The sequence below is a fragment of the Oncorhynchus kisutch genome, linkage group LG2, assembly GCF_002021735.2.
Source record: "Oncorhynchus kisutch isolate 150728-3 linkage group LG2, Okis_V2, whole genome shotgun sequence".
In the NCBI taxonomy this organism is placed as follows: Eukaryota; Metazoa; Chordata; class Actinopteri; order Salmoniformes; family Salmonidae; genus Oncorhynchus; species Oncorhynchus kisutch.
The window spans coordinates 9,309,052-9,335,532 of NC_034175.2; the positions used below are offsets into that span (position 1 = coordinate 9,309,052).

At 47.0% G+C, this 26,481-nt stretch overlaps 1 long non-coding RNA gene across 2 annotated transcripts; it reads left to right on the forward strand.

Annotated features, from left to right (window-relative positions):
- Positions 1-25,632, forward strand: LOC109900921 (uncharacterized). 2 transcript variants are annotated; one of them, XR_004202491.1, is made up of 6 exons: positions 1-752; positions 949-1,120; positions 1,906-2,063; positions 23,673-23,885; positions 24,571-24,757; positions 24,942-25,632. It is a non-coding gene; the product is annotated as an uncharacterized LOC109900921 (long non-coding RNA). The 2 variants fall into 2 exon arrangements; XR_004202488.1 differs by having other exon boundaries at positions 2-752; positions 24,571-25,632.
- Positions 25,633-26,481: the final 849 nt, after the last annotated feature.

Below are 26,481 nucleotides of genomic sequence, written 5' to 3' on the forward strand. Positions count from 1 at the left end.
ACTTTCCACAGTAAGTGCTAATGTAGTCCTTACTCAGCACGCCAGCCCATCAAAGCTTGGAGCACCGTGTCCGTTTTCAGTCAGACAGATTGTTAGTGAGGTAGCAATTTGTCACGCCGGCCCAGGATCCACATACAGCCGCCTGCACTGCCTGCGTACCCAAACTCATTGTAGCAATAACAAAGGCTAGCCCTCCCCTAATTTATTTTAGACTGTATATTTTATTCAGGGAGGCTGTAATTTATTCATATTTCCAAACGTTTCTTTATTACTGTTTAAACATCTGTTATTTTGCTTTATGGAGTCGATCTAGCTGGCTGCTCCCTTAATACTTAATGCTTTCATCAGAGCTAGAGCCCTTACTCTGCAGTCAGGATAAATGTTGCCAATTTATTGGCCCTGTCTCAACAAGTAGAAAGGATGCTCCCTTGCTCATAAAGCCAAGTGTCCGCTCATCCCAGTGCATATTTCTCACCCTCTCTATTCTCTCTTTCTGTCATCTTCTCTGTTTCTGGTGCTTCATCTCTCCCTCTCTCTTTCTATTGCTCCCTCTCTTCCTCTCTCCTCACTTTCTGCCGTTCTTTCCCAAGATGTTGCTTCATCTCTCTCTTTCCCTCTCAACATCAGTCCCACCCCAGCATCCAGTAATCCAGGGTCTGGACAGAGAAGGCCCAGTGAAGAGGGGGACCATGTTGAAGCTGGTTTGTGTGTCCCAGGGAGGGAACCCACTGGCCACCCTACACTGGACCAAGGTTCAGAGACTACACTCGGCTAAAGCTTAGAATCAGTAGTTCTTGGTGTTTCCTCCATCTTCTACTTCTGTACTCTCTCTTTCAGAACTCACTCCCTTCCTACTGCAGCCAGTCAGTCACCTATTATGTTAGTGAATAACCCATAGCCCTGTCCTGTCTGCTTTTTACTAACTCATAATTCTGTCCTGTGGATCAGAATGGGGAGGTGATTTCCACCAGCTGGGAGGTGGACACAGAGTCGCGACGGGCCATCAGCCACCTGACCCTGCAGGTTAAACCACAGGACAACCAGGCCGAGCTGCACTGTGAAAGTGTCAACCAGGTGACCCCTGTCCCTCTGTCCGACAACCTTAAGATCACTGTCCTCTGTGAGTCCCCGACTGCTAAGAGATACATGCACTTGAATGCTAGAACACACACACAGACACAAAAGCGATGGAATGTTTGTGTTTATTCAAATGTTTGTTAACCCAATCATTAAAGTTATTTTCAATAGCATTCATCCCAATCACAATGACATTAACATTAGTCCTAGCTCCAATACTGAAACTAATTCTGCATTAACACAAACTCTAATATCAATTTCATTAATGAAACTAATGGGAATTATGACCCGTACCCATATTTCACACAGAAACTCATTTGAATCCCAGCTTGGTCTTTTACAGTGAGCTAATTTAACTGAATCGCTTCAATGCACAATCCAAAGGCAATAAAGCCGGCACTTTCTGTGGCGATAGTAATGCCAGGTAATAAATGATGCATTTTCTCTTCACTGCATTGGAGATTCCTCTACTACCACGACTGGAAAACAAAAAGAGAATGAAACTTCCTTCGCATCACACCAACTCTTCCTTCACGCCAACACTTGCTGACTTTCTGCGTCAGTCAACGGTCAAAACCCCTCTCTTCTTCCTCTCCTATCCCATGTAAAAGCCATGTTTCCTCCTACCTATTCCTAGAGGACAAGACTTCTTAAAGTGATGTTGATGGACTAGAGATCGTTTCTTTACTTCTTCCTTTACCTACAAATCCATTCTTTCCATCCTTGCTATAAAATATTGATCCTGACACAGAGCACTTTATTGACTGAATTTACTGTGTGTGTGTGTGTGTGTGTGTGTGCGTGCGTGCGCGTGCGTGCATGTTTCAGTTGAGCCAAAGAAGGTGATGGTGCTGGGGTCGTTCGAGGCAAGAGAGGGGGAGGAGGTGACCCTGTGCTGTTAAACCTACACCAGTAACCCACCTGTACACATCCGCTGGTGGCTGGGCTTCAGGGAACTCAACACCACCGTGGTAAATGTGGAAGAGGTAGGGGCCACCATTTACTTCGACACCCACTTTTTACACCCCCCCCCCCCACACAAAAAAGTGTCATTTTTATTCAGACATTTGGAACAACACAAATAAATAAGCACAACATTTAAAACCATATAAATGTAAAAAAATATATACAAAAATAAGACTTGTAAATATCAAAAAAGGTAACAAAGACAAATAGAAACAAATGGTAGTATATAACTACAAATAGAAAGACAATCCAATCATTACACTGTTACGCTGTTGCTAACAAAAAACACAAATAAAACTAAATTGCACAAACCCTATATCACACAAATACACAAACAGAATAACACATTTATAAAGAAGAGAACCTGATTATTACACTATTAAACTTCAAACAAGAAACACACAAACTAAATTTCACAACTGCCATCTAAACCCTTGCTGCAAAGTCATCAATTACATCATCATAAGAAATCTGCCCAGCAATTGCATGGTTAATACTGATGACAGCAAGGCCACTAAGGCGTTCCTGTGACATGGTGGACCTTAGGCAGGATTTGATGAGCTTCAGCTTTGAACAGCTCCTCTCTGCTTCAGCTACGGTCACTAGAAGAGTAAGACAAATTCTGAGAGCAGTCCACAAATTTAGATACATTTCTGAGAGCTCCCTTTCATGTATGAATATCAGCAGCTCCAGCAGGGTCATGGACTTCAATGGCAGGTCAGGCAAGTTTTTCAGTTCCTGTGCAAGCTGTATGCCATCCAAGTCTGAGTCATGAAGAGGGCACGACAAAGCCTATTCCCCCTCATGTTGATGTCACCTGAGTCAGCTCTCCATACTCGTCCTGAGTTGCGTGCTAGCCGTCTGGTGAAGACTGTGCCAGCCCCACGCACCAGGCCTCCTGTGCGCCTCCCCAGTCCTGCACGTCTTGTGCCAGCTTGGCGCTCCAGACCTTCAGTGCGGTGAGTCCTGCGCCGGCTCTATGCATGGTTTCCCCAGTCCGCCAGGAGAACCCAGTGCTGCCTGTTCCAGCTCCCCGCACGTGCCCGGGCTAAAGTGGGCTTGCAGCCAAGAGGAGCGGTGCAAGTGCTAAGCACCAGAGCTCCAGTGCTCCCCACAGCCCGGTTCGACCTGTGCCTGCGCTCTGGTGGTGCCGGGCTAGAGTGGGCATTCAGCCTGGAAGAGTGGTGCCAAGGCTACGCACCAGATCTCCAGTGCTCCCCTACAGCCCTGTATATCCTGTGCCTCCTCCATGGACCAGGCCTCCAGTAGGCCTCCCCAGCCTGGTAAGTCCCGTGCCTGTTCCCAGAGCCAGGTCTCCTGTGTGTCTCCCCATCCTGGTGAGTCCTGTGCCTGCGCCCTCCAGTCCGGAGCTTCCAGCGACGCCCTCCAGTCCGGAGCTTCCAGCGACGCCCTCCAGCCTGGAGCTTCCAGCAACGCCCTCCAGTCCGGAGCCTCCAGCGTCGTCCTCCAGTCCGGAGCCTCCAGAGGTGCCCTTCAGTCCGGCACTTCCAGCAACGCTCTACAGTCCGGAGCCCACAACGAAGGTGCCCAGTCCGGGGCCCACAATGAGGGTGCCCAGCCCGGGGCCCGCTACGAGGGTGCCCAGTCCAGGGCCCGCTACAAGGCTCCCCAGTCTGGGGTCGGCACCAGAGCCGCCACCGTGGAGAAATGCCCACCCAGACCCTCCCCTAAAGGTTCAGGTTTTGCCTACTTTGGCGGGGGGGGGCATTTCTATGTTTTGTGTTTCTATGATATTCTATCTCTATGTTTTGGCCGGGCATGGTTCTCAATCAGGGACAGCTGTCTATCATTGTCTCTGATTGGGAACCATACTTAGGTACCCTTTTTCCCACCTGTGTTTGTGGGAAGTAGACTTTCTTTATGGCACTTAGCCTTAAGCTTCACGGTTTTGTTTTGTAGTGTGTATTGTTTTGTTCAGCGTCTTTTTCTTAATTAAAGAACATGTACGCTCACTACGCTGAACCTTGGTCCGCTCCTTTCATCAGCCATGACACATGGGTCCTGAGATCCTCAAAAGGTTCTACAGCTGCAACATCGAGAGCATCCTGGTTGCATCACTGCCTGGTAAGGCAATTGCTCGGCCTCTGACCGCAAGGCACTACAGAGGGTAGTGCGCACGGCCCAGTACATCACTGGGGCTAAGCTGCCTGCCATCCAGGACCTCTGCGCCAGGTTGTGTCAGAGGAAGGCCCTAAAAATTGTCAAAGACGCCAGCCACCCCAGTCATGGACTGTTCTCTCTACTACCGCATGACAAGTGGTACCGGAGTGCCAAGTCTAGGACAAAAAGGCTTCTCAACAGTTTTTACCCCCAAGCCATAAGACTCCTGAACAAGTAAACAAATGGCTACCTGGATGATTTGCATTGTGTTCCCCCCAACCCCTCTTTTTACGCTGCTGCTACACTCTGTTTATCATATATGCATAGTCACTTTAACTATACGGTACATTCATGTACATACTACCTCAATTGGGCCGACCAAACAGTGCTCCCGCACATTGGCTAACCGGGCTATCTGCATTGTGTCCTGCCACCCACCACCCGCCACCCCCTCTTTTACACTACTGCTACTCTCTGTTCATCATATATGCGTAGTCGCTTTAACCATATCTACATGTACATACTACCTCAATCAGCCTGTCTAACCAGTGTCTGTATGTAGCCTCGCTACTTTTATAGCCTCGCTACTGTATATAGCCTGTCTTTTTACTGTTGTTTTATTTCTTTACTTACTTATTGTTCACCTGACACCTTTTTTGCACTATTGGTTAGAGCCTGTAAGTAAGCATTTCACTGTAATACCTGTTGTATTCGGCGCAAGTGACAAATACACTTTGATTTGATTTATTTCTATTAGAATACACCAACCAACTTCTAGGGATTTTTTCATCACTCACCATTGGTCTTCCTGAAATACTGGTGGTGGCAACTTCGTCCATGACTTTCATTCCTTGGGAAAACAAAGTTAGGTGGTACCTCTGCAAACTAGTTGTGTCAGAATTCTGTCAGTCAGAACTGAATGCCAGTCAGCAGGGTCTGTAGACAGTGGTTCATCCTCAGCAGCAGGCTCTGTAGACAGTGGTTCATCCTCAGCAGCAGGATTTGGTGGGGATGCTGCCACAAGGCAATTCTAATGCACATGGGCATTAGTTTACACACGTTATTCACAGCATTTATAGTGGTGGAGATTCCCGCATACATAACCAGTTATAATGAAATCACCATTGTCACCTAAAAAAAACCTAAAACTTTGCAAAAGGGAAATTGACTTTGTTTATGTTATGCAGGGATGCATAACTGTGAGTGTAGCTGGTGCATGAAGTCAGGCGCAGAAGAGCAAAATGATTGAGCAACGTACTATACTAAAAAAATAAAGGCACAAGAAACAAATACACTTGACCAATAACCAACGGTAAATATTACGCACGGGTGAAGAACCAGCCATCATGAACCGAACTGAACATAGAAATAATCATGCACATCAAACATGGGGGAAACAGAGGGCTAAAAACATGAACATGTAATAGAATAATGAAAACCAGGTGTGTAGAAAATAAATACAAAACCAATGGAAAATGAAAGATGGATCAGCGATGGCTAGAAGACCGGTGACGTCGACCGCCGAACGCCGCCAGAACAAGGAGAGGGACCGACCTCGGCGGAAGTCATGACATGCACACAAAAACACATGTGCGTGTACCCACACACACATACACACGTGCGCACAAACACACCTGAAGAATCCTGCTGGGGACAAGTGGGAGTAAATGGGTTTTCATCCTCATCCTCAGGCTCAGACAACATGAAGACACCTCCTCCGGCACTAACAAGATGGCGCAGGAGGAGATGGCCGTCGTTTTACGGTCTCCTAACGAATTGTGCTATTATGTGTTTTTTTTTGCAATATTCGTAAATTATTTTGTACATAATGTTTCTGCAACTGTATCTTATGGCAGAAAAGAGCTTCTGGATATCAGGACAGCGATCACTCACCTCGGATTAGACAAAGATTTCTTCAACAACAACAGCAGCAAGCAGGACTCACACAACCAGAGAGAGAGGATTACTAGGCCATGGTGGCGGCTCCGGCGCGGGACGTGGAACCCACTCAGTCAATGTCTTAGTCCCCTCTCCTCGCGTCCCTGGATAGTCCACCCTCGCCGCCGACCATGGCCTAGTAGTCCTCACCCAGAACCCCACTGGACTGAGGAGCAGATCGGGACTGATGGACAGCTCGGGACTGAGGCAGCTCGGGACTGAGGGGAAGCTCGGGAGCGAGAGAAAGCTCAGGAGTGAGAGGAAGCTCAGGAGTGAGAGGAAGCTCAGGAGTGAGAGGAAGCTCAGGAGTGAGAGGAAGCTCAGGAGTGAGAGGAAGCTCAGGCAGGTAGGTAGATCTACCAGATCCTGGCTGGCTGGTGGTTTCAGCAGATCCTGGCTGACTGGCAGATCCTGGCTGACTGGCAGATCCTGGCTGACTGGCGGATCTGGCAGATCCTGGCTGATTGGCGGATCCTGGCCGACTGGCAGTTCTGGCAGATCCCGGCTGACTGGCGGATCTGGGAGAGTCTGGTTGACTGGCAGATCTGGAAGAGTCTGGTTGACTGGCAGATCTGGAAGAGTCTGGCTGACTGGCAGATCTGGAAAAGTCTGGCTGACTGGCAGATCTGGAAGAGTCTGGCTGACTGGCAGATCTGGAAGAGTCTGGCTGACTGGCCGATCTGGAAGAGTCTGGCTGACTGGCAGATCTGGAAGAGTCTGGCTGACTGGCAGATCTGGAAGAGTCTGGCTGACTGGCAGATCTGGAAGAGTCTGGCTGACTGGCAGATCTGGAAGAGTCTGGCTGACTGGCGGATCCTGGCAGACTGAAAGATCTGGCTGCTCCATGCTGACTGGCGGCTCTGGCTGCTCCATGCTGACTGGCGGCTCTGGCTGCTCCATGTAGGCTGACAGCTCTGGCGGCTTCTTACAGACTGGCAGCTCTGGCGGCTCCGTGCAGACTGGCAGCTCCTTGCAGACTGGCAGCTCCTTACAGACTGGCAGCTCCTTGCAGACTGGCAGCTCCTTGCAGACTGACAGCTCCGTACAGACTGGCAGCTCCTTGCAGACTGGCAGCTCCTTGCAGACTGGCAGCTCCTTGCAGACTGGCTGCTCCATGCAGACTGAAAGCTCTGGCTGCTCCATTCAGACTGACAGCTCTGGCTGCTCCATGCAGACTGACAGCTCTGGCGGCTTCTTGCAGACTGACAGCTCCTTGCAGACTGGCAGCTCCTTGCAGACTGGCAGCTCTGCCTGCTCCATGCAGGCTGGCAGCTCTGGCTGCTCCATGCAGGCTGGCAGCACCTTGCAGACTGACAGCTCTGGCTGCTCCATGCAGACTGACAGCTCTGGCTGCTCCATGCAGGCTGACAGCTCTGGCTGCTCCATGCAGGCTGACAGCTCTGGCTGCTCCATGGAGGCTGGCAGCTCTGGCTGCGCTGAGCAGACGGGAGACTCCGGCAGCGCAGGAGAGAAGGAAGGCTCTGGCTGCGTTAAACAGGCGGGAGAATCCAGCAGCGCTGTAGAGGAGGAAAGCTCTGGCAGCGCTGGAGAGGCGAGGCGCACTGTAGGCCTGATGTGTGGTGCTGGTACTGGTGGTACTGAACCGAGAACACGCACAGGAAGCCTGGTGCGGGGAGCTGCTACCGGAGGGCTGGAGTGTGGAGGTGGCACAGGATGGGCTAGACCGTGAAGGCGTACTGGAGATCTTGAGAGCAGTGCTGGCACAGGACGTGCAAGGCTAGGGATGTGCACAGGAGGCCTGGTGCGTGAGGCTGGCACCAACTTCACCAGCCGACTAACACGCACCTCAGGACGAGTATGGAGCGCTAACCCAGGTGCCATCATATCCCCGACACGTTCTTAAATCAGTTCTACTTAAAACTTAAATCAGTTCTACCAAATCTCTATCAACATGTTAAATGTGCAACCAGAGGGAAAACAATTCTAGATCACCTGCACTCCACACACAGAGATGCGTACAAAGCTCTCCCTCGCCCCCCATTTGGTAAATCCGACCACAACTCTATCCTCCTGATTGCTGCTTACAAGCAAAAATTAAAGCAGGAAGCACCAGTGACTCGGGCCAATAAAAAAATGGTCAGATGAAGCAGAAGCTAAACTACAGGACTGCTTTGCTAGCACAGACTGGAACATGTTCCGGGATTCTTCCGATGACATTGAGGAATACACCACATCAGTCACTGGCTTTATCAATAAGTGCATTGAGGACGTCGTCCCCATAGTGACTGTACGTATATATCCCAACCAGAAGCCATAGATTACAGGCAACATTCGTACTGAGCTAAATGGTAGAGCTGTCGCTTTCAAGGTGCGGGACTCGGAAGCTTACAAGAAATCCCACTATGCCCTGCGACGAGCCATCAAACAGGCAAAGCGTCAATACAGGGCTAAGTTGAATCATACTACACTGGCTCCGACGCTCGTCCGATGTGGCAGGGCTTGCAAACTATTACAGACTATAAAGGGAAGCACAGCCGCAAGCTGCCAAGTGACACGAGCCTACCAGACGAGCTAAATCACTTCTATGTTCGCTTTGAGGCAAGCAACACTGAGGCATGCATGAGAGCATCAGCTGTTCCGGACGACTGTGTGATCACGCTCTCCATAGCCGACGTGAGTAAGACCTTTATACAGGTCAACATTCACAAGGCTGCGGGGCCAGACGGATTACCAGGACGTGTGCTCCGGGCATGTGCTGACCAACTGGCAGGTGTCTTCACTGACATTTTCAACATGTCCCTGATTGAGTCTGTAATACCAACATGCTTCAAGCAGACCACCATAGTCCCGGTGCCCAAGAACACAAAGGCAACCTGCCTAAATGACTACAGACCTGTAGCACTCATGTCCATAGCCATGAAGTGCTTTGAAAGGCTGGTAATGGCTCACATCAACAACATTATCCCAGAAACCCTAGACCCAATCCAATTTGCATTCCCCCCAAACAGATCCACAGATGATACAATCTCTATTGCACTCCACACTGCCCTTTCCCACCTGGACAAAAGGAACACCTATGTGAGAATGCTATTCATTGATAACAGCTCAGCGTTCAACACCATAATACCTTCAAAGCTCATCACTAAGCTAAGGATCCTGGGACTAAACACCTCCCTCTGCAACTGGATCCTGGACTTCCTGACAGGCCGCCCCCAGGTGGTGAGGGTAGGTAGCAACACATCTGCCACGCTGATCCTCAACACTGGATCTCCCCAGGGGTGCGCCCTCCTGTGCTCCCTGTTCACCCACGACTGCATGGCCAGGCACGACTCCAACACCATCATTAAGTTTGCTGACGACACAACAGTGGTAGGCCTGATCACCGACAACAACGAGACAGCCTATAGGGAGGAGGTCAGAGACCTGGCCGGGTGGTGCCAGAATAACAACCTATCCTTCATTGTAACCAAGACTAAGGAAATGATTGTGGACTACAGGAAAAGGAGCACCGAGCACATCCCCATTCTCATCGGCGAGGCTGTAGTGGAGCAGGTTGAGAGCTTCAAATTCCTCAGTGTCCACATCATCAACAAACTAGATTTGTCCAAACACACCAAGACAGTCGTGAAGAGGGCACGACAAAGCCTATTCCCCCTCAGGAAACTAAAAAGATTTGGCATGGGTCCTGAGATTCTCAAAAGGTTCTACAGCTGCAACATCGAGAGCACCGGTTGCATCACTGCCTGGTACGGCAATTGCTCGGCGTCCGACCGCAAGGCGCTTCAGAGGGTAGTGTGTACGGCCCAGTACATCACTGGGGCAAAGCTGCCTGCCATCCAGGACCTCTACACCAGGCGGTGTCAGGCTCTAAAAATTGTCAAAGACCCCATCCAGGGTATATAACAAAGTATTGAGATAAACTTTTGTTATTGACCAAATACTTATTTTCCACCATAATTTGCAAATAAATTCATAAAAAATCCTACAATGTGATTTTCTGGATTTTTTTTCTCATTTTGTCTGTCATAGTTGAAGTGTACCTATGATGAAAATTACAGGCCTCATCTTTTTAAGTGAAAGAACTTGCACAATTGGTGGCTGACTAAATACTTTTTTGCCCCACTGTACACCAGTCTCTCTTTTGTGGCTGACCTTAGTTTACATTCCTGTCTTTTGGAGTTATACAGTTCATGTATCAGTCTTCACGAGAAAGGTAATCTCTTGTCTTTGCGAGAATAAGGATCAGCCTGTCTTTATGTTTGATGTTTTGGTTGATTTATGTCATCTCTATGACATGTCATATATGTCATTTCAAAATGTATATGGTCATGCCTATATTTGGCGTTGGTAAACATGGTAATTCTAGTTGGAGCTTCATCGCTCGGAAGACCTCAGACACTTCACACGGACGAAAGCCTGGTTTAGGGGTAGTGAGTTTTAAACATTTTGTACGTACATTTTTGTTGTACCCTGCTGTGTTTATGACATATTTGTTCTATGGAAAGTTTGGTGTTCTAGGTGGGGGGGGTAGTACCAGTCGTTCACTTTCATTGATTTGCTAAGCAGTGGCTATCAGAAACGCATCGATTTAAAATATTCTAACACTCGTCATGTTGTGGTAATAATATATTTACAACCTTTCTGATATGACCAATGTGATTAAAGTTACGTTGTGGAATGTGAACGGACTAGGTTCATATTTAAATAGACTTATGGCATTGAATTGTCTTAAACAAAAACACTCAGACGTGATTATGCTCCAAGAACCACCTACTGGAAAAGGATGCTCCTAGGGTGGGAGACATAATACATTCAACCCCCAAAAAATAGGTGTTTTTATTCTATTTTCCAAAGGTATACATGTTCAAGTGGAAAAATAATTTAACGACAAAGAGGGACGAATCTTGATTTTACTTTGCTTTCAGGATAAAATATAATATTGGGAAATATTCATGCCCCAAATTCTAATGAACACAAGGGGAGACAGAGAGCTGGTTTCAAGCACAGGGTGCAGCAGGTGTTTATTGTAAAGGACCACAGGAGGAGGCAGGTAGCTGGGTCCAGTGGCAGGCAGAAGGTCATACACAGGGGTCCAAAAGGGCAACAGTACAGGCAGGGAAAAGGCTAGTAATGTACTCCGGGAGATCAGGCAATAGGTTGATAACAGGAAATCCGATAGGCTAAAGTACAGGTAGGGTATAGGCAAAAGGTGTCGTTATTGAGGCAGGCCAAAACTATCATACATGGGAGGCGTAAATCACAGGAAACCCAGCGCTCTGAAAGATGTCACAAAACAAACAATACCTCACAGTGATGGGGTGCAAAGAACTGAACTAAATAGTGTGTGATAATGGCATTCAGGTGTGTGAACAGGTGATTAGAATTCAGGTGATTGGGATCTGGAGAGTGAGCTGCGTTCAGGGTATCTAAGTGTTTGATAGTGTGAGCTAGAAAGTGGGCTGGAAAGTGAGCTGCGTTCAGGCGATCTACGTGTTTGGAAGGTGTGCGTTGGAAGCAGACGTTACACAAATGAGGAGGACCCACACTCCTTCCTCAAATTTAACAAAATAATACTGGATTTCGGTGATTTTTGTCTGATACTAGGGGGGGGGGGGGGGTTTATAATCAGGCTCTGATGCTTATTTAGATAAATAAAAAAACTGGTCTAACCAGGGCCTCAAAAACTCAAGAAGCAATTAAAACACTGTAAAGATGTTGGTCTTTATGAAATATGGAGATTGATCAATCCAACCGCTCACTATTACTGTTACGGCTTTCTCTGTGTGAAGGAGAGTCGGACCAAACTGCAGCGTGTAGATTGCGATCCATGTTTAATGAAATAACGTACAACACGAATAAACACAAACACTACAAAACAAAGAACGTAACGAAAACCGAAACAGCCTATACTGGTGCAAACTAACATAGAGGACACTAAGGACATCAGGACACTAAGGACATCAGGACACTAAGGACATCAGGACACTAAGGACAATCACCCACGACAAACTCAAAGAATATGGCTGCCTAAATATGGTTCCCAATCAGAGACAACGATAAACACCTGCCTCTGATTGAGAACCACTCCAGACAGCCATAGACTTTGCTAGATTACCCCACTAGCTACAATCCCAATACATACAAACCAAAACCCCAAGACAAAACACACCACAATACAAAAACCCCATGCCACACCCTGGCCTGACCCAATACATGAAGAAAAACACAAAATACTTAGACCAGGGCGTGACAGAACCCCCCCCCTCTAAGGTGCGGACTCCCGAACGCACCTCAAAACAATAGGGAGGGTCCGGGTGGGCGTCTGTCCATGGTGGCGGCTCCGGCGCGGGACGTGGAACCCACTCAGTCAATGTCTTAGTCCCCTCTCCTCGCGTCCCTGGATAGTCCACCCTCACCGCCGACCATGGCCTAGTAGTCCTCACCCAGAACCCCACTGGACTGAGGAGCAGATCGGGACTGATGGACAGCTCGGGACTGAGGGGAAGCTCGGGAGTGAGAGAAAGCTCGGGAGTGAGAGAAAGCTCGGGAGTGAGAGAAAGCTCGGGAGTGAGAGAAAGCTCGGGAGTGAGAAAGCTCGGGAGTGAGAGAAAGCTCGGGAGTGAGAGAAAGCTCAGGAGTGAGAGAAAGCTCGGGAGTGAGAGAAAGCTCGGGAGTGAGAGGAAGCTCAGGCAGGTAGGTAGATCTACCAGATCCTGGCTGGCTGGTGGTTTCAGCAGATCCTGGCTGACTGGCAGATCCTGGCTGACTGGCAGATCCTGGCTGACTGGCGGATCTGGCGGATCCTGGCTGATTGGCGGATCCTGGCCGACTGGCAGTTCTGGCAGATCCCGGCTGACTGGCGGATCTGGAAGAGTCTGGTTGCCTGGCAGATCTGGAAGAGTCTGGCTGACTGGCAGATCTGGAAGAGTCTGGCGGATCCTGGCAGATTGGCAGCTCTGGCGGCTCCGTGCAGACTGGCAGCTCCTTGCAGACTGGCAGCTCCTTGCAGACTGGCAGCTCCTTACAGACTGGCAGCTCCTTGCAGACTGACAGCTCCGTGCAGACTGACAGCTCCGTACAGACTGGCAGCTCCTTATAGACTGGCAGCTCCTTGCAGACTGGCAGCTCCTTGCAGACTGGCAGCTCCTTGCAGACTGGCTGCTCCTTGCAGACTGGCTGCTCCATGCAGACTGACAGCTCTGGCTGCTCCATGCAGACTGACAGCTCTGGCTGCTCCATGCAGACTGACAGCTCTGGCAGCTTCTTGCAGACTGACAGCTCCTTGCAGACTGGCAGCTCCTTGCAGACTGGCAGCTCTGCCTGCTCCATGCAGGCTGGCAGCTCTGGCTGCTCCATGCAGGCTGGCAGCACCTTGCAGACTGACAGCTCTGGCTGCTCCATGCAGGCTGACAGCTCTGGCTGCTCCATGCAGGCTGACAGCTCTGGCTGCTCCATGCAGGCTGACAGCTCTGGCTGCTCCATGCAGGCTGACAGCTCTGGCTGCTCCATGCAGGCTGACAGCTCTGGCTGCTCCATGGAGGCTGGCAGCTCTGGCTGCGCTGAACAGACGGGAGACTCCGGCAGCGCAGGAGAGGAGGAAGGCTCTGGCAGCGCTGGAGAGGCGAGGCGCACTGTAGGCCTGATGCGTGGTGCTGGTACTGGTGGTACTGAACTGAGAACACGCACAGGAAGCCTGGTGCGGGGAGCTGCTACCGGAGGGCTGGAGTGTGGAGGTGGCACAGGATGGGCTAGACCGTGAAGGCGTACTGGAGATCTTGAGAGCAGTGCTGGCACAGGACGTGCAAGGCTAGGGATGTGCACAGGAGGCCTGGTGCGTGAGGCTGGCACCAACTTCACCAGCCGACTAACACGCACCTCAGGACGAGTATGGAGCGCTAACCCAGGTGCCATCATATCCCCAACACGTTCCGTCGGGCGAATTCCATGCAAAAAGCACCAACACAGCAACTCCCTCATTTCTCTCTCCTCCAATTTCCCCATTAACTCCTTCACAGTCTCTGCTTCGCTCACCTCCAACACCGGCTCTGGTTCTGGTCTCTTCCTTGGCTCCTCACGATAAACAGGGAGAGTTGGCTCAGGTCTGACTCCTGACTCTGCCACACTCTCCCTGAGCCCCCCCCCCCAAAGACATTTTTGGGGCTGATTCTCAGGCTTCCTTCCGAGTCGCCGTGCTGCCTCCTCATAACGGTGCCTCTTCGCTCTCGCCGCCTCCAGCCTCTCCAGGCTGAGCCCAGGGTCCTTCTCCGTTTAGGATTTCCTCCCATGTCCAGAAATCCTTATAGCGCATCTCCTCTTTGGGCTGCTCCTGCCTGTTGACACGCTGCTTGGTCCGTTGGTGGTGGGTGATTCTGTTACGGCTTTCTCTGTGTGAAGGAGAGTCGGACCAAACTGCAGCGTGTAGATTGCGATCCATGTTTAATGAAATAACGTACAACACGAATAAACACAAATACTACAAAACAAAGAACGTAACGAAAACCGAAACAGCCTATACTGGTGCAAACTAACATAGAGGACACTAAGGACATCAGGACACTAAGGACATCAGGACACTAAGGACATCAGGACACTAAGGACATCAGGACACTAAGGACATCAGGACACTAAGGACATCAGGACACTAAGGACATCAGGACACTAAGGACACTAAGGACAATCACCCACGACAAACTCAAAGAATATGGCTGCCTAAATATGGTTCCCAATCAGAGACAACGATAAACACCTGCCTCTGATTGAGAACCACTCCAGACAGCCATAGACTTTGCTAGATAACCCCACTAGCTACAATCCCAATACATACACACCAAAACCCCAAGACAAAACACACCACAATACAAAAACCCCATGCCACACCCTGGCCTGACCCAATACATGAAGAAAAACACAAAATACTTAGACCAGGGCGTGACAATTACACATTATTTTCAAATAGGCACACTGTTTATTCATGCATCGACTACTTTCTGATCTCACACTCTGTCTGAGATAAAGTGGGTTCTTGCAACGTGGGCACGATAGCTATAACAGATCATGCAATCATTGATCTGACTGTTGGAATAGGAGAAGAAAGAGAAAATTGTAAATATTAGCGAATGAACACCAGCCTCTTATAGGACAAGGTGTTTTGTGAATTCCTTAAAACACACATTACGATATTATTTGAAACAAACAACAATAGTGTGAAACAGATACATATCTGGGAAGCTTTTAAAGCGTACATACAGTAGGTGGAGTAATGATACAACAATCCGCTACTATTAACAAACTAGATAAACTGAAAATGTATCAACTTGAAACAGAGCTTAAAATGCTGGAGAGGGAATATTGGTCCAATCCTATCAACATTTATCTGGTAAATCTGACGAAAACCAAATATGAGCTGAATATTTTATTCAGTAAGAAAGCGGAATATTCCCTGTACAGGCTGAAGCAGAGATGGTACGAATCTGGTGAAAAGGCAGGAAAATTGTTTGCCAGTCAATTGAAATCTAGAGAAACAGATTGGCAAGTAGGTGGAATCAGAAATCAGACAGGCAAGCAGAGGAAGACAGGATCTGGCTCGACCGCCCTATTACTTTGGAGGAATTGACCAAAACTATAAGACAAGCACCCAGTGATAAAACTTCAGGGTTGGATGGGATACTCAGTGATTTCTATAAAAGGTTTGCAGAGCAGCTTAGCCCAGAAATATTGAAAACATTTAACACATCGATTGACACAGGTGAGATCCCATCTTCTATGAGTGATGCAGTAATCACCCTATTCCTCAGAAAGGGAAAGGATCCCCATGGGTGTGGAAGCTATCATCCAATTTCTTTGATAAATTGTGATGGAAAATTGTTTACAAATATTCTGGCTATGAAGGTGAATCATATCATTATGAAAATCATAAATCCAGATCAGGGGGGATTTGTGAAAGGCAGAACTTCATCTGATAATCTTAGACGCCTATTGCATGTCATCTGGAAGGCAAAATATTTTGATACTTCAGTGGCAGCCTTATCCCTAGATGCAGAGAAAGCCTTTGATAGGTTGGGCTGGGACTACCTGCGTTATACTGTAAATACATTTGGATTTGGACAGGGCTTTCAAAATATTATTAAACTTCTGTACAATGACCCCAAATCTACAGTAGTCACTAACGGACTACGATCATCTCCATTTTCTGTAGGATGAGGCACGAAACAAGGTGACTGTCTCTCACCCCTCCTATTAATTATAGCATTAGAACCATTAGCCGAAGCCATTAGGCTGCGTAAGTCAATCAAAGGGATTCATATGGGAGGTAGGGAGAATAAACTACTGCTTTATGCAGACGACATATTACAAATAATATAAGACGTCCAACTCTCCATACCGCCTTTACTGGACCTGGTAAATGGATTCTCAGAGATATCGGGCTATATGAAAACTGGACCAAATCTGAAGCAATGCCTCTATCAAAACATTGTCTGAGAAATGAGCTCCTCAGCTGGAGCTTTCAATGGGTCCCTAAAAACTTGAGGTACCTGGGAATAGTGTTAAATCCTGGTCTAGAGAACATGATTTCTGAAAATCTTGACCCACTATTGAACAAAAAAATTCAACTCCAGTTTAAGAGCTGGGATACACTACAAATCTCATTATGGGGTAGGATACAGGTTATAAAGATGGTCATAGCTCCTAAACTGAATTACGTCATCAGCATGTTACCACTATCCATACCTGTCTATACTTTTAAATCCATAGACAAAATGATTACTGAGTTTGTATGGGCCGGTAAAAAGGCCAGGATGAAACTAGTGATATTAGAGGCAAAGATTGAGAAGGGAGGATTAAAGCTCCCTAAACATGCAATTGTGTCAAGGAGCCTTTGTAGCTTCCCAAATAGTCTCTCTCTTTATTGAGAACTCGACTAGGTCAATCTTGGTTGACACCTTTCGGAGCATCAGATTATTTGAGTCAACAAAATGTGGGACCCCAGAATCCAATAATGTCTCATACTAAAAATCTATGGAGCCAGATTCATACGAGAGAGAGATATTCACCTTTCTTGTTAAGCAATGATTCGTTATGGAACAACCTTAAATTGAAAATAGATGGACACATGGTTTTCTGGAAAGATTGGTATAGAAAAGGGATAAAGAACATTGGTTGTGTTAATCAAGAAAACACTTTTACCTCTTTTGAAGAGCTAAAGTCCAAGTATAATTTACAGAAACAAGACTTTTGGAGGTATCTCCAGCTTAGAGATTGTAAAATGAAAAGTTTGTTTTCTTTTCTATCTTTGTGTGTGCGGTGCATTTGGGGGGGTGATCACGCACATGAATTTTTCCACATTTTGTTGCTTTGCAGCCTTGTTTTTTATTTGGTCTGTCTTGGAGTGGGGCTGTGGCAGGGCAGGATGCGGGTCTGTGGCATGGCAGGATGCGAGTCTGGGTGCATTGTTGTAATATCGTAAAAGGAAACAATAAAAACGACAATAACAATCATTTAAAAGGGCATTTAGCTCGTCTGGTAGGCTCACGTCCCTGGGCGACTTGTGTCCCTGGGCAGCTCACAGCTAGCTTTCCCTTTATAGTGCCTTTGCCTACCAATAGAGGACCACAATGGAAAGAACTCTGACTTTTTGTGTAAAACCATCTGTAATTTCAGTACATGTATTGGTTGCCTGCTGTGGCTTCTTTACGTATTTTAAATTGAATTGAGGTCAATACACACGTAAAATACTTAATTCAGATTTCAGACAGTCCAATTTGTACATCTCGAGTGCCCAATGACAAGCATCTGTGAGAGAAGCCTTAGATTCTGAAAGAACACATATTATTCTTCCCCGTGTAGTTTCCACCTTGACTACGTTGAATCTGTTCTTCATTCTCTCTCCGCTCTGAACAAAGTTCCACTATTCAGTCTATATTAGGATATGCTTAACACCCTGGCATCCTACAATCTAAGCTAGATGCCCTCAATCTCACAGAAATTATTAGGGAGCCTACCAGGTACAACTCTAAATCCGTAAACACGGGCACCCTCATAGATATCATCCTGACCAACCTGTCATCTAAATATACCTCTGCTGTCTTCAACCAAGATCTTAGGGATCACTACCTTATTGCCTGCATGCATAATGGGTCCGCAGTCAAACGACCACCCCTCGTCACTGTCAAACGCTCCCTAAAACACTTCAGCGAGACCTGGCCCAGGTATCCTGGAAGGAAATTGACCTCATTCCATCAGTAGAGGATGCCTGGTTATTCTTTAAAAGTGTTTTCCTCACCATCTTTTGTATAAGCATGCCCCATTTAAAAAATGTTGAACTAAGGACAGATATAACCCTTGCTTCACTCCAGACCTGACTGCCCTTGACCCGCACAAAAACATCCTGTGGTGTACTGCATTAGCATCGAATAGCCCCCGCGATATGAAACTTTTCAGGGAAGTTAGAAACCAATATACACAGTCAGTTAGGAAAGCAAAGGCTAGCTTTTTCAAACAGAAATTTGCATCCTGTAGCACAAACTCTCAAAAGTTCTGGGACACTGTAAAGCCCATGGAGAATAAGAGCACCTCCTCCCAGCTGCCCACTGCACTGAGGCTAGGAAGCAATGTCGCCACTGATAAATCTGCGATAATCGAGAATTTCAATAAGCATTTTTCTATGGCTGGCCATGCTTTCCACCTGGCTACCCATACCCTGGTCAACAGCTCTGCACCCCCCACAGCAACTTTCCCAAGCCTCCTCCATTTCTTCTTCACCCAAATCCAGATAGCTGATGTTCTGAAAGAGCTGCAAAATCTGGACCCTTACAAATCAGCTGGGATAGACAATCTGGACCCTCTCTTTCTAAAATTATCTGCAGCAATTGTTGCAACACCTATTGCTATCCTGTTCAACCTCTCTTTCGTATCGTCTGAGATCCCTAAAGATTTGAAAGCTACAGCGGTCATCCCCCTCTTTAAAGGGGGAGACACTCTAGATCCAAAGTGTTATAGACCTATATCTACCCTACCCTACCTTTCTAAAGTCTTCGAAAGCCAAGTTAACAAACAGATCACCGACCATTTCGAATCCCACCGTACCGACTCTGCTATGCTAGCTCTCGTGCCTGCTTTGCCTCATATCGCCGCCTCTCAGCTTTTGCTGCCTCCAGTTCCTCTTTCGGACGGCGATATTCCCTTTCCGTCCAGTATCTCCTTCCATGTCCAGGAGTCCTGAACCCTCTGCTCCTCCATATCACGCTGCTTGATCCGCTTGTGGTGGGTAGTTCTGTGACGGTCATCTCATGAGGAAGGATCGGACCAAAGCGCAGCGTGGTAAGTGTTCATGATTTTTATTAACACTGAACACTAAAACAAAATAACAAAGTGAGAAATGACAACGAACAGTTCTGTCAGGTGCAGAAAACACTAAACAGAAAATAACTACCCACAAAACACAGGTGGGAAAAGAATACCTAAGTATGGTTCCCAATCAGAGACAACGATAGACAGCTGTCCCTGATTGAGAACCATACCCGGACAAAACAAAGAAATACAAAACATAGAAAACTGAACATAGAATGCCCACCCAAATCACACCCTGACCAAATCAAAATAGAGACATAAAAAGCTCTCTAAGGTCAGGGCGTGACAGTAAATGAGAACTTATTCTCAACTGAAATAAAAAAAGAAAGAAAAATGAAATACTACACAAGGCTTTGCCAATGAGTGAAGCCTCAAAAAGTGTCCCTGTATTCTTCTCTCTCTGCTTTTTAGTATGTTAATGTGATCAAAGTGAATAAAAGCTGAAATGGGAGTTGAGAGAACAATTTTCCCGGCTCTTTGTTCATTTGGAGAAATACTTTTCATTTGATCTAGCATTTACAGCTGCATTCTATCCAGCTTTAATGTGCCTGAATATGTCTGAGGGTTAATAAAGACTGACACCTCAGTGGTGATTCTTTGTGAACGCATTCCTTCTTGTGTCTGTTTCTCTCTGAAAAAGGCTTTTGCACTAATCATCTCAATAAAAGCCTTAAACCAGGTGTGCAAAACAGACATGACTAGCTTCATACAGGAGCAAATGAGTGTTTGATTCAATTTATTACGGGTTTTGCCTGCAGGAAGAAGCATATGAATGTGATTTATTTGTTTGTTTATTATCAGGGACCAGGCACAATGTAAGTAGAGCACAAGAGTTAGAGAGCCACAAAGCTAATTTCCATCATCAAAACAGTATTATTATTGTATTTCCTGTGAGCAGCTTACTGTGTATTTATCACCAAGGAAAATGTTCAGGGACACTAGAACTTCCTGTCTCTTCCTGACGTTGTCACGTGTCCTTTCCTGTCTCCAGGGAGACCACGGGGGGAAGACAACCATGTCTAACCCATGTTGTCTCTCGGGAGGAGAACGGGCTGCCCCTCACCTGTGAGACGTTCAACAATGGCACACACTTCTCAAAGAGCCAGTCCAACAACCTCATTGTTTTCTGTGAGTCTCTGGATAGAACTATGACAACAACAACCCTATAACCCTAATGGTTGTTGTGAATCTCTATTGAATGACTATGACAAGTACAACTTTGAACAAACCTTGCACAACCAGAACTTAACTATGCATTGTACAGTAACAATCCCAACAATAGCAATGTGTGCTTTCGATAACTATAACAATACAGACACCACCTCCTCACTCTTTCCCACCCTCCCTCTCCTCTCTCTCTCTCTATTTCTCTCTCTCTCTCCCTCCCTGGTCTCTCTCTCCCTTACACACTCCCCTCTCTCTCTCTCCCCCTTCGTCTGTGTCCCCCCCTCCCCTTCACTCATATCTATCTCTCCTCCTCCCCCCTCCCCTTTCAGACCCTCCTCAGAAGGTGTGGTTAGAAGCCCCTCCACCAGGGGTTCCTCTGAGCTCAGGGACCATCATACGCCTCATCTGCTTCTCTAGTGGGGGAAGCCCCAAAGGAACCCTCAACTGGTACAGAGTGTGTACATGTGTGTATTGTATGACAGCATACATTGCGATTGTTTAAGTTGTAATAGGTTGTAGCAGTTAAGACTCTCTGTCTGTACAGTACCATGTCCTCCATTCTCTACTCTCCTCTCCACACTGCAGGATGGTAAGGTTTTATTAGACTACCCCAAACAGGTGCCCTCTGATAAAGGCATGTCCAAAGAACTAGTTGTGCGCCTCCAGCCCAGTGACAACATGGCAACCTACCGCTGTAATGCCACCAATAAGGCCAAGATTGTCCTCAATGCCTCTGTCAAACTCATAGTCCAGTGTGAGTCTTACAGACCTACAGACCGGGCTCTGGGCATGAGTGGATTAATATTAGCCTTTATGGGCCTGACTAATAGAGGAGGAAAGCATTAGCTATATTCAAGATGATAGTTATATTCAAGTAGACAGGTAGATTCAAGATGATAGCTATATTCAAGATGATAGCTATATTCAAGGTGACAGTTATATTCAAGATGACGGATTGGAAAAGCTGCCGAAGGATTGGAAAGCTGCTGCAGTCATCCCCCTCTTCAAAGGGGGAGACACCCTGGACCCAAACTGTTACAGACCTATATCCATCCTGCCCTGCCTATCTAAGGTCTTCCAAAGCCAAGTCAACAAACAGGTCACTGACCATCTCGAATCCCACCGTACCTTCTCCGCTGTGCAATCTGGTTTCCGAGCCGGTCACGGGTGCACTTCAGCCACGCTCAAGGTACTAAACGATATCATAACCGCCATCGATAAAAGACAGTACTGTGCAGCCGTCTTCATCGACCTTGCCAAGGCGTTCGACTCTGTCAATAACCATATTCTTATCGGCAGACTCAGTAGCCTCGGTTTTTCTGATGACTGCCGTGCCTGGTTCACCAACTACTTTGCAGACAGAGTTCAGTGTGTCAAATCGGAGGGCATGCTGTCCGGTCCTCTGGCAGCCTCTGTGGGGGTGCCACAGGGTTCAATTCCCGGGCCGACTCTTTTCTCTGTATACATCAAAGATGTTGCTCTTACTGCGGGCGATTCCCTGATCCACCTCTACGCAGACGACACCATTCTATATACTTCCGGCCCGTCCTTGGACACTGTGCTATCTAACCTCCAAATGAGCTTCAATGCCATTCAACACTCCTTCTGTGGCCTCCAACTGCTCTTAAACGCTAGTAAAACCAAATGCATGCTTTTCAACCGCTCGCTGCCTGCACCCGCACGCCTGACTAGCATCACCACCCTGGATGGTTCCGATCTAGAATATGTGGACATCTATAAGTACCTAGGTGTCTGGCTAGACTGTAAACTCTCCTTCCAGACTCATATCAAACATCTCCAATTGAAAATCAAATCTAGAGTCGGCTTTCTATTCCGCAACAAAGCCTCCTTCACTCACGGCGCCAAACTTACCCTAGTAAAACTGACTAGCCTACCGATCTTCGACTTCGGCGATGTCATCTACAAAATAGCTTCCAACACTCTACTCAGCAAACTGGATGCAGTTTATCACAGTGCCATCCGTTTTGTCACTAAAGCACCTTATACCACCCACCACTGCGACCTGTATTCGCTAGTCGGCTGGCCCTCGCTACATATTCGTCGCCAGACCCACTGGCTCCAGGTCATCTACAAGTCCATGCTAGGTAAAGCTCCGCCTTATCTCAGTTCACTGGTCACGATGGCAACACCCACCCGTAGCACGCGCTCCAGCAGGTGTATCTCACTGATCATGCCTAAAGCCAACACCTCATTAGGCCGCCTTTCGTTCCAGTTCTCTGCTGCCTGTGACAGGAACGAATTGCAAAAATCGCTGAAGTTGGAGACTTTTATCTCCCTCACCAACTTCAAACATCTGCTATCTGAGCAGCTAACCGATCGCTGCAGCTGTACATAGTCTATCGGTAAACAGCCCCCCCATTTTTACCTACCTCATCCCCATACTGTTTTTATTTATTTACTTTTCTGCTCTTTTGCACACCAATATCTCTACCTATACATGACCATCTGATCATTTATCACTCCAGTGTTAATCTGCAAAATTGTAATTATTCGCCTACCTCCTCATGCCTTTTGCACACAATGTATATAGACTCTCTTTTTTCTACTGTGTTATTGACTTGTTAATTGGGTACTCCATGTGTAACTCTGTGTTGTCTGTTCACACTGCTATGCTTTATCTTGGCCAGGTCGCAGTTGCAAATGAGAACTTGTTCTCAACTAGCCTACCTGGTTAAATAAAGGTGGAATAAAAAAAAATAAAAAAAATGACAGGTATATTCAAGATGATAGGTATATTCAAGATGATAGGGGGATTCAAGATGATAGCTATATTCAAGATGACAGGTAGATTCAAGATGATAGGTATATTCAAGATGATAGGTGGATTCAAGATGATAGGTGAATTCAAGATGATTGGTAGATTCAAGATGATAGGTAGATTCAAGATGATAGGTGGATTCAGGATGATAGGTATATTCAAGATGATAGATGGATTCAAGATGATAGGTACATTCAAGATGATAGGTACATTCAAGATATAGCCTAAAGTCATGCTACAAAGACAGAATCAGCAGCCTCAGTATGTTGACAGTGGTGTCTTGTCCTCTCTCCTCTACCCCTCTACCCCTCCCCAGTCCCTGCAGTGAGTGTGACAATCATAGCCAAGCAGAAAGAGCTGCGTCGGGGCCAAAACCTCAGTCTGCACTGCCTGTCTGGGAGCAGCAACCCCCAGGCCAACATCTCCTGGAGCCTGGGCCCAACCAGGTGAGGGGAGGGAAGGTTAAAGGGGAGCCAGTCTGTGGGCCGCGGAGGAGTCAATGGAGACCCTAGACTACAGTCTTGTGCAGGTAAAGTTTTTGCAAACCGCACCCGGTCTGCACCTGCCACAATACCGTGACTGCACTGTAACCTGCCAATCAGGACAGAGAGCTGCCGCAACCCGGCCCGTAATTTGTACCAAAACCCGCCCGCAAATTGCCAGATCATATCAATTGATATTATTGTTATGACTAGTAGTAGGCCTAGGGCATAAAGGCCTATAGACAGTAGGAGTCTATCCCATTGCCATAGCCTATTCAAAGAACTGCGTGATTGCATGCACCCATTTGAAAAAACAAAAGCAAGTTGTAGCCTACTCAGGCAAGCAATAGGCCTAAGTTTTGAAAAGCCTTGTTTTACCTGCTGGACGAGGGGCCTGTTTTGGACTGCTCTCATCAACACAGACTTGCATGCTACGTCAAAATGGGCTAACGTCAACGATTAGGCAACAATATCTTGTTAACATAATTGTAACTTCACCTGTGAACTCTTTTCCATGAGTTGGCTTTACACTTGCATTAATTGTGTTATCAAATGCTGCCATTACGTGTAGACGTTAGTTAGCTAGCTAGCTCAGGTAAGAACGGTGAGTAGTGAGTGAAAGTCATATGAGGGGAAGAGCAAGGAGTGGGAAAGCAGGAGAGGATAATGCATTTTACTCACAGAGATACAGTAGATAATAGAGGTTTAATCTTTATATCTGTGCCATTCTAGGATCTGTGACAGCGTGGGCACCGCCACTGAGGCTACAACCCATAGGAATCCCCACCCAGTTGACTACTTTGACTACTTTAAAATGGAGGAAGCATGGTGGAAGCCCTCATTGATGCTGCCCATGATAAAATGGCCATTTGGCCACTAGAGGCCTCTATCATTCTTTGATGTTTTCCTCAGCACCACTGTGAGCGTTCTGTTTCAGTGCCGCTCTGATGGCACACACACACCACAGAATAAATTAATCAACTGTCAAAGCACAGAAGAAAAAATGAATTTGTTATTTAATTCATTTAAACTGCAACCTGGCCACGGATTTATCGAATGTTCAAAATAGACTCACCAAATGTTTTCCTCTCACCTCTCATCAGGCTCATAGGAACACAACGTTTGGTGATGTGTCAGTAAGCAGTACTCTGTCCCTCCCCCTGTCCTCCCAGCACCATGGCCAGAGGATCACCTGTCAGGCCTACAGCTCTCTGCTGTCTGAGGGAGTCAACACCTTCTTCAAGCTCAACACCTTCTTCAAGCTTCTTCAACTGTATGGGTTGTACACGTGTATATTTCTCTCTGTTTGTTATACACAGCTTTTGAATACTTCATTTGTTTCACTGTGAATGCTTAATTTGTTTCAATGGGATCCAAATAAAGTATTGAATATGTGTGTGCACAGTTATGAGTAGGAGAAAAAGAAAGTGTGTGCTGGTGGGTAATGAGGCTTGAAGCATGATGGTAATGTGACACGATAGTTTGTGTGTGTTTGTGCTGTTCTCTGTGTTTGCATGTGTGTGTATGTGTGTGTGTGTATGAGTGTGTGTTAATTTATTCCTTTGTTGTGACTGTGGGTTAGACAGGCTCTGTGGCAGTGTGTTCTAATTGTGTGTGTGCTTTGCAGCACAGCCATGTTATTCTTTGATGCTGTTTCGCAGGCTGTAGCCAGCCAGCTCTTCAAAGCCTGCTGCTCCGTGCGAGCATGAAGGAATGTCACTGTGTGTTTGTGTGCAGCTGCTGTTGGACAACACTACTGTCACTCGCTGTTTTAATGCCTGTCCCTCCACCTCCCTCCCTCCCTCCCTCCCTCCCTCCCTCCCTCCCTCCCTCCCTCCCTCCCTCCCTCCCTCCCTCCCTCCCTCCCTCCCTCCCTCTCTACCTACCTCTCTCTCTCCCTACCTCTCACCCGGCCTCCTGTGTGAATTCAGTCTTTTTTTGATATTGGTGGACGCCGCTTCTCTACAGGTTTTTCTTTCATTTGCACTGCTGTCGCCTTTCATGGCTGACATGGTTTCTTCGTGTCTGGGTTTGTATGTTTTTCTCCCTTTGTGTGTGTGTGTGTGTGTCAGATCCCCCAGAGTTCAGCCCTGACCATCCCCAGAAGATACAGGTAGTGGAGGATGAGATAGCCATCCTTCCCTTGCCAACATCTCCTGCAGTTGGCTCTACCGCAAGGAGGAGCTGCACAAAGGTGATCTACCCTGCTCTCTTCCTCTCTCACTGTGGTATCTCTTTATAGCCAGCCAACTAACTCTCTAGAGCTGAGCCAGCAACTGTGCTCGTATCATCCGCCATTCAGACTATGAATAAAACATGGCAGGTCGGGCAACAATGTGAACCTGCCTGATTCTCATTCAAATCAATCCAAATGTTATTTTATTTGTCATATGCTTTGTAAACCACAGTGAAATGCTTACTTCCTTATGGGCCCTTCTCAACAATGCAGAGAGAAATAAGATCGATAAATAATAGAAAGTAAAATATAATAATAAAAGTAATAATAAATACACAATGAGTAATGATAACTTTTCTATATACTGTACACATGGTACCAATACCGAGTTAATGTGCAGGGCTACGAGGTAGTTAAGTACATATAACTAGGAATAAAGTGACAGATAATAAACAGCAGCAGCAGCG